The 16,353-nt window shown below is 43.7% G+C and overlaps 1 protein-coding gene across 2 annotated transcripts in view; it reads right to left on the bottom strand.

Annotated features, from left to right (window-relative positions):
- The window catches only part of LOC115079390 (cadherin-related family member 5-like), a 208,628-nt gene that overhangs the window by 132,550 nt on the left and 59,725 nt on the right, over positions 1–16,353 (bottom strand). For both annotated transcript variants that reach the window (XR_003853278.1, XR_003853279.1), the window contains exon 5: positions 15,422–15,511. The gene's annotated coding sequence lies outside the window, so the exon portion shown is untranslated. The remainder of the gene's footprint in view (positions 1–15,421; positions 15,512–16,353) is intronic.

Below are 16,353 nucleotides of genomic sequence, written 5' to 3'. Positions count from 1 at the left end.
GTGCCCGTCTCCGCAGCATCAGCCGAAGCCAGAAGAGGTAACCCTGCCGCTCTGATGATGTCCTCCGCTTCCATGACTTGCTGTACTCTTGATGTAATCCCGCTGATTGTAAACTGTAATCCAAATGGGAAGAGCCAGCGGTAGCGCACATTATTAGATCTTAGAATCTGTATAATATCTCGAAAGGCCCTCCTCTTCTTAATCGTGGATATGGCCAGGTCCTGAAATATCTCAATCTTGTGGCCCTTCCATACTATAGAGCCCAGTGTCCTGGCTGCCTGTGCTACCTGCTCCTTAATTAAAAAGCTATGAAAGCAGGCAACTATGTCCCTTGGTAAGTTGTTCCTTGGATTACCAAAGGTCCTATGTGCTCTCTCAAGAACCACCTCCCTGGGCCTCTCCGCTGTGCCCTCAGGATCCAGCAGCTGAGCACAAATGCTCTGTACCACCTGTGCACTGTCTCTGAATTCGTCCCCTTCCGGTATGCCGCGAAACCGAAGGTTTATCCTCCTGGCTCTGTTCTCCAGATCTTCAACGTGGCGCTGTATTTCCTCCTGAGAGTCCCTGAATCTTCCCTGCTCCTCCTGTACCCGCTCTAGCTCGGTCTGTGTCTCTTGCAGTCCCGCTTCTGTTTCGTCCACCCGTTTTTCAATTGCCTGGACTTCCTTTTGTATACCTGCAAACATGGTCCCAAGTTCCTCCCGATACCGAGCCATGTCTCCGCGAAGCTCCTGGAACCAGGTGCGAAATTCGAGCCGGGTGGGGACCTCCATATCGCCAGTCTCCGTGCCCCCTTCCAGAGCCTCCGCGTTTTCGCGGGTCGGCGCCATTTTGTCTCCTTCCCCCGTGGAGAGGGCCGCTGTTGCGGCCGCCGACGTAAAAGAAAATCGATTCAAGTCCGGTTTTTTCCTCGGGGTGGCCATCCCTGGCGGCTCACGATCCGGATTCGCTATTTTTAACAAAAATCCACCCAGTTGTTCCCGCGATGGGGTGAGATAGCCCGCGAGGAGGGGGAGAACTCGGAGCTCAAGCTGCCATCGCAGCGGGTGACGTCACCGCTCTCCCTCAAACCTTATTTTAATAAAACTATACACTACAATCAGTGTGAAAACCATTAATATGGTGACAGATAATATTAAGATTAAATATATAGCAACTAATGAAATCTTTATTTAACTAATGCATTTCTAATATATATATGCCAATTTAGAAACAGTAGCAATTAGTTTAATACAGGTTCTCATATGCTGAAAAAAAAAAAAAAAAAAAAATAATATCTACCAGATATCTGAAGCGGTCCCGCTCTTTGTCTCTCAGCTTTTCACGTGTCAGGAAAAAGCCAAAGTCACAGTTGTCCCTTCCTTTGTCTGCTTAAGAACATAAGAACATAAGAAATTGCCATGCTGGGTCAGACCAAGGGTCCATCAAGCCCAGCATCCTGTTTCCAACAGAGGCCAAACCAGGCTACAAGAACCTGGCAATTATCCAAACACTAAGAAGATCCCATGCTACTGATGCAATTAATAGCAGTGGCTATTCCCTAAGTAAACTTGATTAATAGCCGTTAATGGACTTCTCCTCCAAGAACTTATCCAAACCTTTTTTGAACCCAGCTACACTAACTGCACTAACCACATCCTCTGGCAACAAATTCCAGAGCTTTATTGTGCGTTGAGTGAAAAATAATTTTCTCCAATTAGTCTTAAATGTGCTACTTGCTAACTTCATGGAATGCCCCCTAGTCCTTCTATTATTTGAAAGTGTAAATAACCGAGTCACATCTACTCATTCAAGACCTCTCATGATCTTAAAGACCTCTATCATATCCCCTCTCAGCCGTCTCTTCTCCAAGCTGAACAGCCCTAACCTCTTCTGCCTTTCTTCATAGGGGACCTGTTCCATCCCCTTTATCATTTTGGTTGCCCTTCTCTGTACCTTCTCCATCGCAACTATATCTTTTTTGAGATGCGGTGACCAGAATTGTACACAGTATTCAAGTTGCGGTCTCACCATGGAGCAATATAGAGGCATTATGACATTTTCCGTTTTATTAACCATTCCCTTCCTAATAATTCCTAACATTCTGTTTGCTTTTTTGACTGCTGCAGCACACTGAGCTGACGATTTTAAAGTATTATCCACTATGATGCCTAGATCTTTTTCCTGGGTTGTAGCTCCTAATATGGAACCTAACATCGTGTAACTACAGAAAGGGTTATTTTTCCCTATATGCAACACCTTGCACTTGTCCACATTAAATTTCATTTGCCATTTGGATGCCCAATCTTCCAGTCTAGCAAGGTCCTCCTGTAATGTAACACAGTCTGCTTGTGATTTACCTACTCTGAATAATTTTGTATGATCCGCAAATTTGATAACCTCACTCATCGTATTCCTTTCCAGATCATTTATATATATATTGAAAAGCACCGGTCCAAGTACAGATCCCTGAGGCACTCCACTGTTTACCCTTTTCCACTGAGAAAATTGACCATTTAATCCTACTCTCTGTTTCCTGTCTTTTAACCAGTTTGTAATCCACGAAAGGACATCGCCTCCTATCCCATGACTTTTTAGTTTTCGTAGAAGCCTCTCATGAGGGACTTTGTCAAACGCCTTCTGAAAATCCAAATATATTACATCTACCGGTTCACCTTTATCTACATGTTTATTAACCCTTTCAAAAAAATGAAGCAGATTTGTAGGCAAGACTTCCCTTGGGTAAATCTGTGTTGACTGTGTCCCATTAAATCATGTCTTTCTATATGCTCTACGATTTTGATCTTGAGAATAGTTTCCACTATTTTTCCTGGCACTGAAGTTAGGCTCACTGGTCTATAGTTACCCGAATCACCCCTGGAGCCTTTTTTAAATAATGGGGTTACATTGGCCACCCTCCAGTCTTCCCATTTTATAATCCCAAAATCCTTTAATCTGTGGCAATTGTATTATTTCTGTCAGTACTTCAATATTTAGCCTTTGAAATAAATCGTTTGAAACCTTGAAAAGGTTCAAACAATTTAATTAATATCAGGATATGAAAAATAAAATATAGGAGTTTTCCTGCTCGATTAAAGTGTTGCCTGTTTTCCTTTCAGTCATGCGATGCCAAGCAGTGCCAGGCAAAAACACTCTTACTGTTTTTTTTTTCTTTCTTCTAACAGTTCAGAGATAAGAGATTACGTATTCCTTCTTATCCAGGTACATTTTTAATTAAAGGAATCGGACTTTTACATGCCAGAGAAACCAAATGGTTGAGGCTGCCCAAGGCCATAAAATTCAAACCTTGAACATTCCTTTTCCACTATAGATAAGGAATTAGCTCAAAGCAGCTCTTTTCAAGGTCTGGAAAGGGGGGGGGGGGGGGGGCTGGAATGTATCCAGCAGAGGCTTTGACCAGTGCTATGGTTTCTGAAAACAGAAAAGGCATATGGGTATTAATGCTTACGTTTCTCTTATGGCCTATTGATTACTGACTACACTGAATATAGGTAATCATCAAGAAACACAAATTAATAAAATATTTTTTCTGACACAGCCAGAGGGCTGGCTTCGATAGTAGTGGCCAGACGTCAATTATGGTTGAGAAATTGGTTGGCCGATGTGACCTCCAAAGCTAATCTCACCAAATTGCCCTTTTATGGCTCACTTTTGTTTCATAGTGAGTTGGAGAAACTGGCCAGTAAGTGGGGCGAATCTCTGGTTCCTTGTTTGCCGGAAGATAAGAAGCAGGCACAGCACTCCCTTAACAGGAAATGTCATGCTAAAAGATCCAAGAGTTTTTGGCCATACAGAGGAGCTGCCTTTCAGAGAACTTGACCCTTCAGAAGAGGTGCAGGCTTGGGTAGTGGAAACTCCCAAACCTCCCAATGACGTTTTGCCGACCCATCCCCAGGAACAGGAGATAGGGAGATGCCTCCCTTTTATCAGAGGTGGGTCGAAATCACATCGGATCAGTGGGTCCTAGAAGTGATACGAGAAGGATATGTGATGGAGTTTTGCAGTGTTGCTCAGGGTATGTTCATGGAGTCTCCCTGCCACTCCCACAGAAGTACTTTGGCAAGGCTCTTCAGTCTGAGGGCTGTGGTCCCAGTGCCCAAGTCTCAAGAAAATACGGGGTGATATTCCATTTATTTTGTTGTGCCAAAGAAGGAGTGCTCTTTTTGTCACTTCCTAGATCTCAAAGGTATCAACTGTCATCTGTGAGTGAAGTATTTTTGCATGGAAACTTTGCGCTCTATGAAAATGGCCATGCAGTCGGGGTAATTTCTGAACTCTCTGGATCTGTCCGAGGTGTATCTTTTCATTCCCGTCTGACTAGAATATCAACACTTCCTGTAGTTTGCAGTTCTGGGATGCCCCTTTCAGTTTTGGTACTGCCCTTTGGTCTGGCCACCACTCCTAGAACCTTTACCAAGGTAATGGTGGTAGTTATTTATTTATTTTATTTATTTATTGTTTTTGTTATACCGAGTTTCATGATAGGCATCACATCAATCCGGTTTACAAATAACAAGGAGTGTAAAGCATAACGTAATGTAAAAAACAATATTTTCAATAAGAACCTTGAACTTTAAATACAGTGAATCAGAAAAAGGGAGAGGGAAAGTTACAAAAAACAAGGAAAATAAACTTGGGATGGAAGGGGAGAAATTGAACAGCACAATATTTACATTTCAGCCTATTGATACATTAGAATAGCAAGTGAAAAAATAAGACTATAAAACGGTACATAGGTAATCAAATGAATAAATATGAATAAATAGTTGCGGCAGAGTTGAGAAAAGGATGGAACTCCCGTATTTGGATGACTGGCTGATTCAGGCCAAGTTGCTGAAGGAGAGCCACCTGGTGACTTGCAAGGTGATTTCCCAGTTGTGGGAGCTTGGCTGGGTGGTGAACCTAGCCAAGAGCAACCTTCAGCCTACTCAGTCGCTGGAATACCTGGGAATTTTGTTTGACACAAAGCAGTACAAGGTGTTCCTGCTGGAAGGTCGAATTCAGAAGTTGCTAGCTCAACTCTGATGTTGAATTTGCTGTGCCCAATGTATGGTCTCACTTGCAGGTTCTTGGTTTAATGGCGGTGACTCGAGAAGTGGTACCATGGGCAAGAGCGCATATGCATCCTCTTCAGTGCTCCCTGCTATCTTGGTGGAATCCGCAGTTTCAGGATTGTTCCATTCGACTTAACCTGCCGATGGAGGTCTCCTCTCAACAGCAGTGGTGGCAGCAGGTGGATCATCTACGGAAGGGAATTTCCCTATCCCCGCCGGAATGGCTAGAACTAATGGAAGTGAGTCTCCTTAGTTGGGGAGCTCACTGTCAGGGTAGTAACCGCCTCAACAAGCAAGCTACTCCCACGTTTATTTGTTTAACGAGACTGTGCAATTCAGTCCATGTTGGTTGTTGTCTGAATATAAATCCTATTTCTTCATTCCCCCCTGCTGGTGAAACAGTGAGCTGCACTGGATATGCATTCAAAGTGAAGCATCTGGCTTAATTGGTTAGGGGTAGTAACCGCCGCAATAAGCAAGCTACTTCCACGCTTATTTGTTTACCAAGATTGTGCAGCCTTGTTGGTTGTTGCCTGAATGCAAATACTCTTTTCCACATTTCCTCTTGCCATTGAAGCATAGAGAAATGTTGGAGTCGCATTAACCGTGTGAACGTTTATTGAATAAGGGTATTAATCACCAGGTTGTAGCCGTCATTCCCGCAAGCCACCCCCATGCCTCTTCTCTTCATTCCCATCCTCTAGGCTTTATGATCCTCTAGGCTTTATGGATCATTAGAGGTTAAACAAGTCTGTTTAATCTGTAATGGCTTGGGTAAAATACAGTGCTTTAAGCTACTTCCTAAATTTCATGAGTAGCAGTGGGAGCAGCATTCCACAAGACTAGTCCGGTTACAGAAAAAGCTCATTGTTAGGTTGAAACCAAATGAACATCAGCAGGACCTCAATACTTGAGCAGAGTTATAGGGCAACAAAAGATTTTTTAAATACTGAGGCCCCTCATCCCTCAAGTCTTGTAAACAAGTGAAATGCCCCCTCACAAGAAACAGAGGTTTGAGCATACTACCATTTAAGTGAACTGCAGCAGAGAAAAAAGGGACAATGCAGCTGTGTAACATGGGCCGCCAGTCCAGGAAACACAGAAAAAAATTGAAAAGATTGTCAGACCCCTTACTGTGAAGGTATTTAAATAGCCATTGAATAGATTAGTCAGAGATTCAGGTAGGGAATTTACATTTCACAGCCCTCTGGACTTCTGCTGGCAATTTTGTAGAAAATATAACTAAAAAATAAGAGAATTCAAACTACCAAATTACAGAATTATGACTGGGAAAGGGATTTAATAGAGAAATATGCTGGAAAACAGACCTAGGAAGTAAACAGATTCTCACCCTGACTAACAAAGGGTATTCAGACACTTGGGTGCCGAGTTCCCAGATAACAGAAGGATGGCAAGGCATGATACAGGGGCATGCATGTGGTCTCTCTCTGTGATTGGGCCCGGGTCTTGGCCTTTTGGCTAAGAGGTGACCCATACATGGTCAGACAACAGATAAAGAAGGTGAGAGAAGGTGACATAGCCAGGCTGGATATCAGCACATGACTGGCCATGAACTTAGTGGAGCTAAAATCACTGAAAGCTAAGACTGCGGAGGGCCAGAACCACTGAATGCTAAAACAGTCATGAGCCTAGTGGAGCTGTAAACCCAAGCCAGGAAAAATAATCCTTCCTACCGAGGGAAGAGAACTGAAGGACAGCAGCAGGCCTGGATGTGGAGTGGTCCCCCTTGAGCAAGTGGACCCCAGCGGCAGTCTGGGAGGCCAGGAGGCCGGGAGGCAGAGTCATGTCCCCCAGGCGGGTGTGGACCCCAGCAGCAGTCCGGGAGGCTGTCAGGTCCCCCAGGAGGGTGTGGACCACAGCAGCAGTCCAGGAGGCATAGTCAGATCCATCAGGAGGTCGTGAACCCCAGCGGAAGACAGGGAGGTGGAGTCAGGTCCCTCAGGAGGGAGTGGACCCCATCATTGGCACAGACCTTTCAGTGGAGCAGAAAAAGATGGTTTAGATACAGCAGACCCCCCCAGGCCCTCTGCCCACTAGCCCAGTTGTATCTGTTCACATGGGTGAGAATTGGGATAAAAGGGAGAGGATAATAATAATGCTTGAGTAAGTGGGAACACAAGACGTTCCTTCTACTCTATAGGGTGGTATTCTGTGGGGACCAACAACTCCAAATTGCTAAATAATAAATGTTCTTGCTACCTTGTAGAAATGTGTATAGTTGTGTAGACTACTAACCACAAGTATATAATTGTGCTCCTTAACATCCTATTAGTAATGTACATAGTCATGTAGACATGTATATACTTGTATGTCATGTAGACATGTATATACTTGTATAGTCTAATAAACCTGTATATATTTGTACATAACTGCCAGTCTTGTTCACAAGTCCCCATTTGTTTTCCTGGGGTGAAGGGAGGGAAATCCCATCCACTAACACATTCTTCCCCAGGTGGAGGCACCAGGCGCCAAGAACGTGAGGACCGACAGAGTCTGCCCTAGAGGGGCTCCCGCCAGGTCAGTTCCAGACCCAGGAATACTCTGTGAGGAAAGCAGTCAAGGGGGCATTACACAAGTGTAACCACCTTGAAATTGGCTGGATTCATAAAGGTGAAGGTCAACTAATTCTGAGGTGATTTGTTTCTGGTGACAGTGTTATGCAACATCTGAAAGCATGGAGGTGATTTTTTTGGTAGATCAACATAAAGCTCATTACAATAATCTATTGCACTCAAGACACCCAGAGCACTGAGAACTAGTCTGAATCACCTCTTCTTTATCCTCTGAAGAAACTCAGAGCACTTGATCGTCAGAAATAGTTACTCCAGCCACACTACCAAGGTTTCTATGAGAGTACACTCGAGAAGCATCAGCAGCATCATTAGAAACTGCCAGCCAATCGGACAAGACTTCTCTCCCCATCCAATTCGCATGAACATACTCAGTATCAGTGGCAATGGAAACAGCAGATATTTATTTATGTTTTTATATTCCAATTTTTGACTATCCTCAATGGGTTCACATTCTTAGGCCTGGATTCTCAAGCTACGATTTCTTTTTTTCGCAGAAGGGGGTCCCACCATGGCTAGGGGGTGTAACCATGAAAAAACATTGTGGCTCTATGGTGCATTCTTTTGTCTCACGGCCAAACTCTGCGGGTCAAAAGAACGTGGCTACCAGCCCTTTAACATGATGGGGGCCCCAACCTCAAGGGATTGACTTGCCTTAAAGGCCCGCTGTGAAAATAAAAAAAAATTGCTGCAGCAAAATGGGGAAGTTGAGGGGGCTGACCCCTGGCTCAACTCAGGGCCATTAGGGTTGAGCAAGGGGTCAGCCAAAAGATTAAGAAAAAGAATGTGCCTTGTGTGATGACAGCCACCCCTGTCATCAATAAAATAAATCCCCACCCCACTTCCCATGGAATTATTATAGGCAAGGACCCCCCATCTCACCCCCTACACCATGAGCATTCTAAATGGAGGTACAGTACCCCCCTTTCCCTCCCAGCCCCCAAAGGTAAATGAAAACTCATTGGTGTTCGGTGCCCTCCCCCCCCCCCACCCCGAACCTTAAAATAATGAATCTGGTCGAGCGATGAGGCCATGGTGCATCCTTACACCCTGCCCGGTCAATGCCCTTTTTCAAAAGGGCACCGATCTGACCTTGCCCCAACCATGTGACTGGGGTAAGGTCCAGAGAAGAGATCCAGGCCATGTGGCTGAGGCCCAGTCTCCAGACCTTGCCCCCAGTCACATCCTGGGGCAAGGTCAGATCAGCTCTATTATGAAAAATGGCATCAACTGGGCAGGATGCAAGGGTCCCCCCTGGCCCCATCGCTGGACCAGATTCATTATTTTGAGGTTCAGGGGAGACACTGAACCCCAATGAGTTGTCATTTACATTTAGGGGAAGGGGGTGCACTATACTCTTAACTAATTAGGATGCATTTGGGGTGGGGCAATGGGAAGGGGTCCTTGCCTATAATTCCAAGGGAAGGGGAGGTGGGGGGATTCAGTTTATTGATGACAGGAGTGGGGGGTGCCATTGCCATGCGGTTGCTGACCTGCATATCACTCGGTACATTCAACTGCTACCCTTGTACCATATCCCACTAAGAACATTCATAACCCTCCTCAGTATTGGACCAGCTGTGCCATCTCTGAGTCCAAACACGTGTCCTGGACCACTGATGGTTGTTATGAATTTGCTCATCATGTGGCTTCCAGTCACATAGATCACACACGCTTTATCATCAAAATGCTACGGTGAACTGCCATCTCCTGAACTAAATGGATTTGACATTGGCTTCTTCAACATGGCTCCACTTGAACCGTTTAATTTTTGGATCAATGGCTGCTGCACCCCTCATATGCCACTCTTCTTGCTCAGCCATGCCACCAGCTTTACACTGTCCTATTGGCTGTGTGTCACGCATGTCACCTGATGACAACATATGATTGACCACGAGCTTTCTCTACCCTGGCATGCTTCCCTTCCCTCTGCTGTCCAAATGCAGGAAAGACATCCATGTTTGAAAGCTTTGTGGTTTTTTCCTAAACTTCTTTCTAACACAGTACTGTTGCAAGCCATCACATTCTTTATTGGTAATGCAGATTTTCACATTTCTACTGCCATCGAGCCCCACATTGCTGGGCACCATTTTATGTAACCCTTTTTTTTGAAGGATTGTTGTTACGGGCCCGGACCGTGCCCTGGTCCCTCCTCCTACCTCGGGGCTCGGCCTGCACGGAGCTCTCCTCGGCCGCGGCCCGACGCGCTTGGCCCCGCCCCCTAGGCGCGTGCACGCCCAGGGGCTGGAACCTTAAAGGGGCCAGCGCAGGAAAACTACAGGGGATGCCCCGGATGGCGTCAGACGCTGCAGGGTATTTAAACCCTGCAGCTCCATCAGGATGGGGTTTTGTAATGAGGTTCCTCAGTTGTCTGAGAATCACGTTGCTGCTGTATCCCTGGATTGCTTCTGTCTTCTGGATTCCGACCCGGCTTTGCTTCCTGACTTGTCTTTAGCTTCTGCCCCTTGGTTTTGGTATTGGCATCTGGCATCCGACCCGGCTCCGTCCCACGATTTCGTCTCCTGCTTCCGTTCCTGGCTTGGTATTGGCTTCTGACCCGGCTTCGCTCCTGGACTCCGACTTCGACTTCTCCATCACCTCAGGTATCCGGTACTTGCTGGCCCAGAGGATTCTCCTAAGTCCCAGCAGCTCGGGCTCTCACGGGCTTCCGAGGGTGAAGACTCTTCAGCCACCTGGGCCCAGCCGTCCTTTGTCCATCTCGTCGGCCGCAGCCCGGATCCTTGGTCGCATAGGATCCCACCTAAGTCCAAGAGGTCTGGGTCCCTACGGGCTCCTCCTGGGGGGGACATCGGACTTCCAGTGGTGAAGCCTCATCCGAGTCTCTTCCATGCCGCCTCCCGGCTGTGACGCTCGATGTGGTCCTCCACAGCATACCATCCTCTGTTTCAGCCGGCCCAAGGGTCCACGACCGTAACAATTGTACTCTATCCAGAGGGTCCAAAAAAGAATTTGGCTCTGGGACTAACTCTTCTGACACTTCCCCAATTCTCAGAGTCCCAAGAGGTAGGTTCTTTGCTATGGAGGGGGAAGGCTAACCTTTAATGCGTAGTGTGTGCCTTTTCTTCTGTATGTGATGGTGCTGCAGGGAACAGGCAGGACACACGTGGAGTGTTCAAATGCACTCTGATTCTTTCAAAATAAATGTCCGATCAAGTAGATAACTGTTCTGTGCTCTCACTGGGGTATTTACAGTGCAGACTCTTCTTCCTTTTCTCTATGTATATGTCTCTGGTCCTGGGTGAGCTTATTCCTCAGGAAGTGAGAGAATAAGATATCTCAGATGGATAGGAAAATCCCTGTGTGTAAGGAGGATCCCCTGAGTCTCAAAATGGTACCAGAGGCCCACACGAGTCCGGTTCTTTCTCAGCATGTGTCCTGTGTACCAAGGGTGGATGGAGATCCAGTGGGGGGTCTCCAAATAATCCTGTCTCTGCTCTCCTTCTGATGTGTCCTCTCATTAGGATAGGTCTGCTGCTGGAAAAACAGTTTAATAGAGCTCAGCTTCCACTATGAGGAATGGTGGCACTAAATCTCCTCACAAACCAAAACACTTTTCACAATCCAGATTGCTTCTTCTGAAGTGAGGAGTCGCTGCTGCTCTTCCCCTGGAAGGGGAAAACATACACAGGTCTTCTCACCCCTGGCTCCTGGATTTGGGTCTCCTGGCTCCTGAATTGCCCTCACCAGAAATAGACCAGGGTCTCACCCCAGCAAATTTAGGGAAACTTCCTAAAAGGTTAAAGTTTCTTTTTCCAAAAACTGGAGGCAGACTCTGACAGGCTGGGGGTGTACTGCAGAGACCTCCTCAAAATCCAAGCAGCTCCTTCCTCTCCCAAAGCCAATTTAAAATGACCATACTCACTTGATTACTAGCCCACTGTCCCGCTGAAGCGTGTGCCGGGATCTAGCCGGCACGCACAAGTTGCTGCTGCACAGGAGTATATTCCATGTAGATGAGGCTATTAGCTATTTCCTCCCAATGCAGAAAATTGCAAGTCACCCAACACACACTTTCTAACGTGGCAAATCTAATGCCAGCCCTGGAGCTGGCTTTGACAAGGGCTCCTGAAAAATAAAAAATACTGCTTTTGAAACCAGATTTTTATTTATAAACCTGCTAAACCCCTTCCTTAACCTCCTGGTTCTTGGCAGGGGGCAAAGTTAAACTAAAATAGGTCCCTTGATTTCAAAGAGTCACATTTCTACAGCCATCACAGAAGCAGGCTTGATATCAAAAATTCAATCATGAAGAGCTAATACCTTTTTATTCACCAAACAAAAATTAAAATACATTTAAAATAGTTTGTTGATGGAGGGTGAGGAGATATAGTACCTCCAAGAGACACGCGCACAGCCACAGCTCTTGAGTGCCCGATGCTTTTGAGCAGCAGGGAGACACAATTTTTACCTAAAGTGTTCTTTTTAACATGGCAGCTCATTTAAATATAGCATCGGGCGCCCAGGACAGGTGGATGTGCACACGTTAGGAAAATGGGCGCTCAATATGAGCGCCCGTTTTACTGCACGTCTTATTGCATTGGCCTATCTGTCTGTGAGAAAAGATCTTCATAAATTAGCCCTTAGATATATAAAATGACCCTTTTCAAAACTGATTGAGTGTGATTTTTAAAGCCATTTCTGCAAGTAAAGTAGTAGTTTACCCACATAAATGATACCTTTGAAAATTGCCTATCTGATGCGCCTGTACAGGTTGATGCGTATATATCATTTGTGCTCCTAGATTTACGTGCATATCGGGAGAAGCCTTCCGGGGGGGCAGAGTTGGGATTTAAGCACTTGGGTCCTGAATTAAAAAAGCATTTACACGTTTAAAATTGGGTTTTACATGTGTAAATGCACTTTCCTCAAGTAAGTGGGCTTTTGAAAATTGCTACAATATATTTATTTATTTATTTATTTAAATTCTTTTGATATACCGATGCTCAAGACGAAGGTCTTATCGTACCGGTTTACAGCGTAACCAGGGGTAACCAATTAAATAGAAGATAAAGTTACAATGAACAGGGATTTACAGAACGGGAGAGTTAAGAGCGAAAGATTAGTTTAACATAACATAATTCTAACAAGCGAAACGAACGTAACAATCGACGTACGATACAAGCTTAGACAATGGCCTGCTCTGTAAATCGAACTGTGGCAGGAACGATCCAGGAGAAGGGGGGGGGGGGGGAACTGTGAAAATGAGGGGTGAGAGACTACGCTAGTTGTGGAGTGACCCATCAAGGGAAGGCTTGAATGAACAGCCAAGTTTTAGTTTCTTATGAAGGAGAAAGGGCATTGTTCCTGGCGAAGTTCTGGGGGGAAGAAGATTCCATTGATAAGGTCCAGCAGTGGACAAGGCTCGTTTCTGAATGGAGGTGTGACTAGTGGATTTATTAGGGGGAGCCTGGAGAGATCCTTTGTATGCCGATCTGATTGGTCTTGTGGAAGCGTGGAGTTCGAGTGGTATTTTGAGTTGGAGTGTAGATCGATAATAGATGTTTTTGTGGTTGATGGACAGGGTCTTGAACAGTATTCTATAGATGACTGGTAACCAGTGTACGTTTTTTAGGATTGGTGTGATGTGGTCCTTACGACGAGAATTTGTAAGGATCCTGGCTGCGGCATTTTGAAGCATCTGTAGTGGTTTCGTTGAGGAGGACAGAAGGCTGAGGAGGAGAAGCGCGTTGCAATAGTCGATCTTTGAAAACAGTATGGCTTGTAGTACTGAACGGTAATCCTGAAAGTGTAGGAGAGGCCATAGTTGTTTTAGGACATGAAGTTTATGGAGGCATTCCTTGGTGGTGGTGTTAATGAACTTTTTGAAGTTCATTCTGGTGTCAAGAGTAGCTTCTAGGTCTCTCACTTGGTTTACTAATGGTGAGAGTGGGTTGCTGGTAAGGGGGTTGTTGTCATTAGGAGAGATGACTAGCAGTTCTATTTTGGAAGTGTTAAGAACTAGATTGAGACTTGAGAGTAGACTATTGATGGAGCGAAGGCAGTTGTTCCAGAAGTGCAGGGTGCTGGAGGTGGGATCAGTGATAGGGATTAAGATCTGCACATCGTCAGCGTATACGAAGTGAATTAGGTTGAAGCTTTCTAGGAGCTGGCATAAGGGTAACAGATAGATATTAAACAGTGTGGGGGATAGCGAGGTTAGAAGGGATGGGCTGGGATTCTTTATCGTTTATTCTCACCTTGCATTTCCTATTATTGAGGAAAGATTTGAACCATTTGAGTGCCGAGCCTGTGATGCCAATTTCCATCAGACGGTTGATGAGGATTGCATGGTTTACCGTGTCGAACGCTGCGGAGATGTCGAGAAGGGCCAGAAGGTAGGATTGGCCTTTGCCTAGGCCCATCAGGATGTTGTCTGTTAACGAGAGTAAGAGTGTTTCCGTATTTAGGCGTTTTTGGAAACCGTATTGAGAATCTAAGTAGTCTGTAAGTTGGTTGTTGACTAATTTTTCCATTAGTTTGGCAATGAATGGTAAATTTGCGATGGGGTGAAAGTTTGCAGGGTTGGCTGGATCAAGAATGGGTTTCTTTAGTAGTGGTTTTAGAGAAGCGGTTTTCAACGAGTCCGGAACAGATCCTTGTACGAGGGAACAATTTATGATGTCTGCCAGTGGTTTGGCTATGGTGTTTGGAATGGTAAGTAAGAATTTAGTAGGTATTTGGTCAGTTGGATGTGACGATGGCTTCATTTTCTTGATTAAGGATTCAATTTCCAGGGAAGATGTGTGTTGTTGTGCTTCAAAAGAAATCTGCATACTTTTTTAATGGTGTCTTTGCAGTCCATATATTCCTCAGTTTCTACATATGTATATATGTCTATATATATTTATATATATATATATTTATATATATATAAAATATATATATAAATATAAATAAATATAAATATAAATAAATATAAATATATATAAATATATATAAATATATATATATATTTATATATATATATATATATACATATAAATATAAATATATATATATTTATTTATATATATATATAAATATATATATATATATATATATATATATATATACATATATATATATATATCTGTCATATATTTTCTATATATGTCATTGAATTGTCCATAGAATTTATTCGCATAAGTGCCCTTGACTCAAGTAAATGGTTTTTGAAAATTGCTATCATAGTATGTTATATTTACATGCGCAAACTCCTATGAAAATTACCTCCTTAGGACCTAATTTTCAAAAGCATTTATACACTTAAAACTGGTTTTACATGCATAAATGCACTTTACACATCTAAATAGATGTTTGAAAATTGCTATAGTGTATACCTTTGAATTGTCAATAGGTTTTATCTGAGCTAAAAGTGCACGTAAAATGGATAAATGGCTTTTGAAAATTGCTATGATAGTAGTTTACATTTTCATGTGCAACTCCTATGAAAATTCTCTTGATAATTTTTACTTTTAAAAAGTATGCATGTGACTTTCACTGGAAAAAATACCCCGACAAATAGCAGATGCAGCTCTGTGTGAGGACCTTTTCTGATTTGTTTTTGAAAGAGAATATCTTGCCTTTTGAAAATTGATAAAGTCTGCAGATAAAAACTACCCGTAGACTTTAACTTTCTGTACATAGTCTAAAAGTTGTCCCCTGAATGCATAGTTTTGGAACTTAATGCATAACTCCTGTTGTCATTTGCTTTAAGTTCCATCTAATTATTTGAAAATTTATCTCTTAAACTGCTCCTAGAATAAAGGAACTCACCATAGTCCCGTTGAGTTCGTAAAAGACGATATCTCCATCAGCATCTGCAGCATGTATAGCAGCGCCTATGGAACTGTTCACTGGTGTATTCTGAAAGCAAATTAGTCTCCCGTCATTCTCATCAATGAAATTCTCTCTTATAAAATAACATATATCCTGTCATCTATCCGAGGAGGATAGAGCCATAGAGTACAATCACATGCTGGAAAAGTCAAGCTGGGCCTATCAGAATAAGAATGACCCCCTTCTGGTAGCTAAATCCTCTGCAAGATGCAGTCCAGACTCAGGCTCACTGTGAAGGAGTAGCCTAATGGTTAGAGGAGTGGGCTGTAAACCAGGGAAGATTAAAATCCCGCTGTGACTCGAGTTAACTTGGGTAAGTTACTTCATCCTCCATTGCCTCAGGTACTAACAGGCCTAGATTTACTATTTACTTTTTCTATTTTCTTTAAATTATATTCCACCTTTTAGCCACTTCAAAGCAGATTACATTTAGGTACTATAGAAGTTTTCTGCTATAGAAAATAATGCAGTGATATTCCTGCAATATTTTGTCAGGAGGGGGCAAAATACCATGGATCCATATCAACGTGATATTTCACTTCTCCTGCGATAAAATGTCATGGCTTGATAAATCTGCCCCTTAGATTGTGAGCCTTCTGGGGGCAGAAAAGTACCTACAGTAATCAGCTTTGAAATGTCTAAAAGTTGATTTATTGACATTTATAGACATTTATAGACATTGAATAGACATTTATAGACATTGAAGTATATAGATACTGAACTGATATTTTACACATTATAGTCAACAAATATGCATCCAGTCTACAAGCTTTGTAACCAGTGTAAATAAAATATCCAAGCAGAACCACAATAATTCCATTTTTTGTATCATTCCTCACCCAACGTCCTCTACACCCACAATAATAACC

Source organism: Rhinatrema bivittatum, chromosome 17 (genome assembly GCF_901001135.1).
Source record: "Rhinatrema bivittatum chromosome 17, aRhiBiv1.1, whole genome shotgun sequence".
NCBI lineage: Eukaryota > Metazoa > Chordata > Amphibia > Gymnophiona > Rhinatrematidae > Rhinatrema > Rhinatrema bivittatum.
The sequence above is the reverse complement of the archived record's forward strand: the minus strand, read 5'-3'. Positions and strand labels throughout refer to the sequence as shown.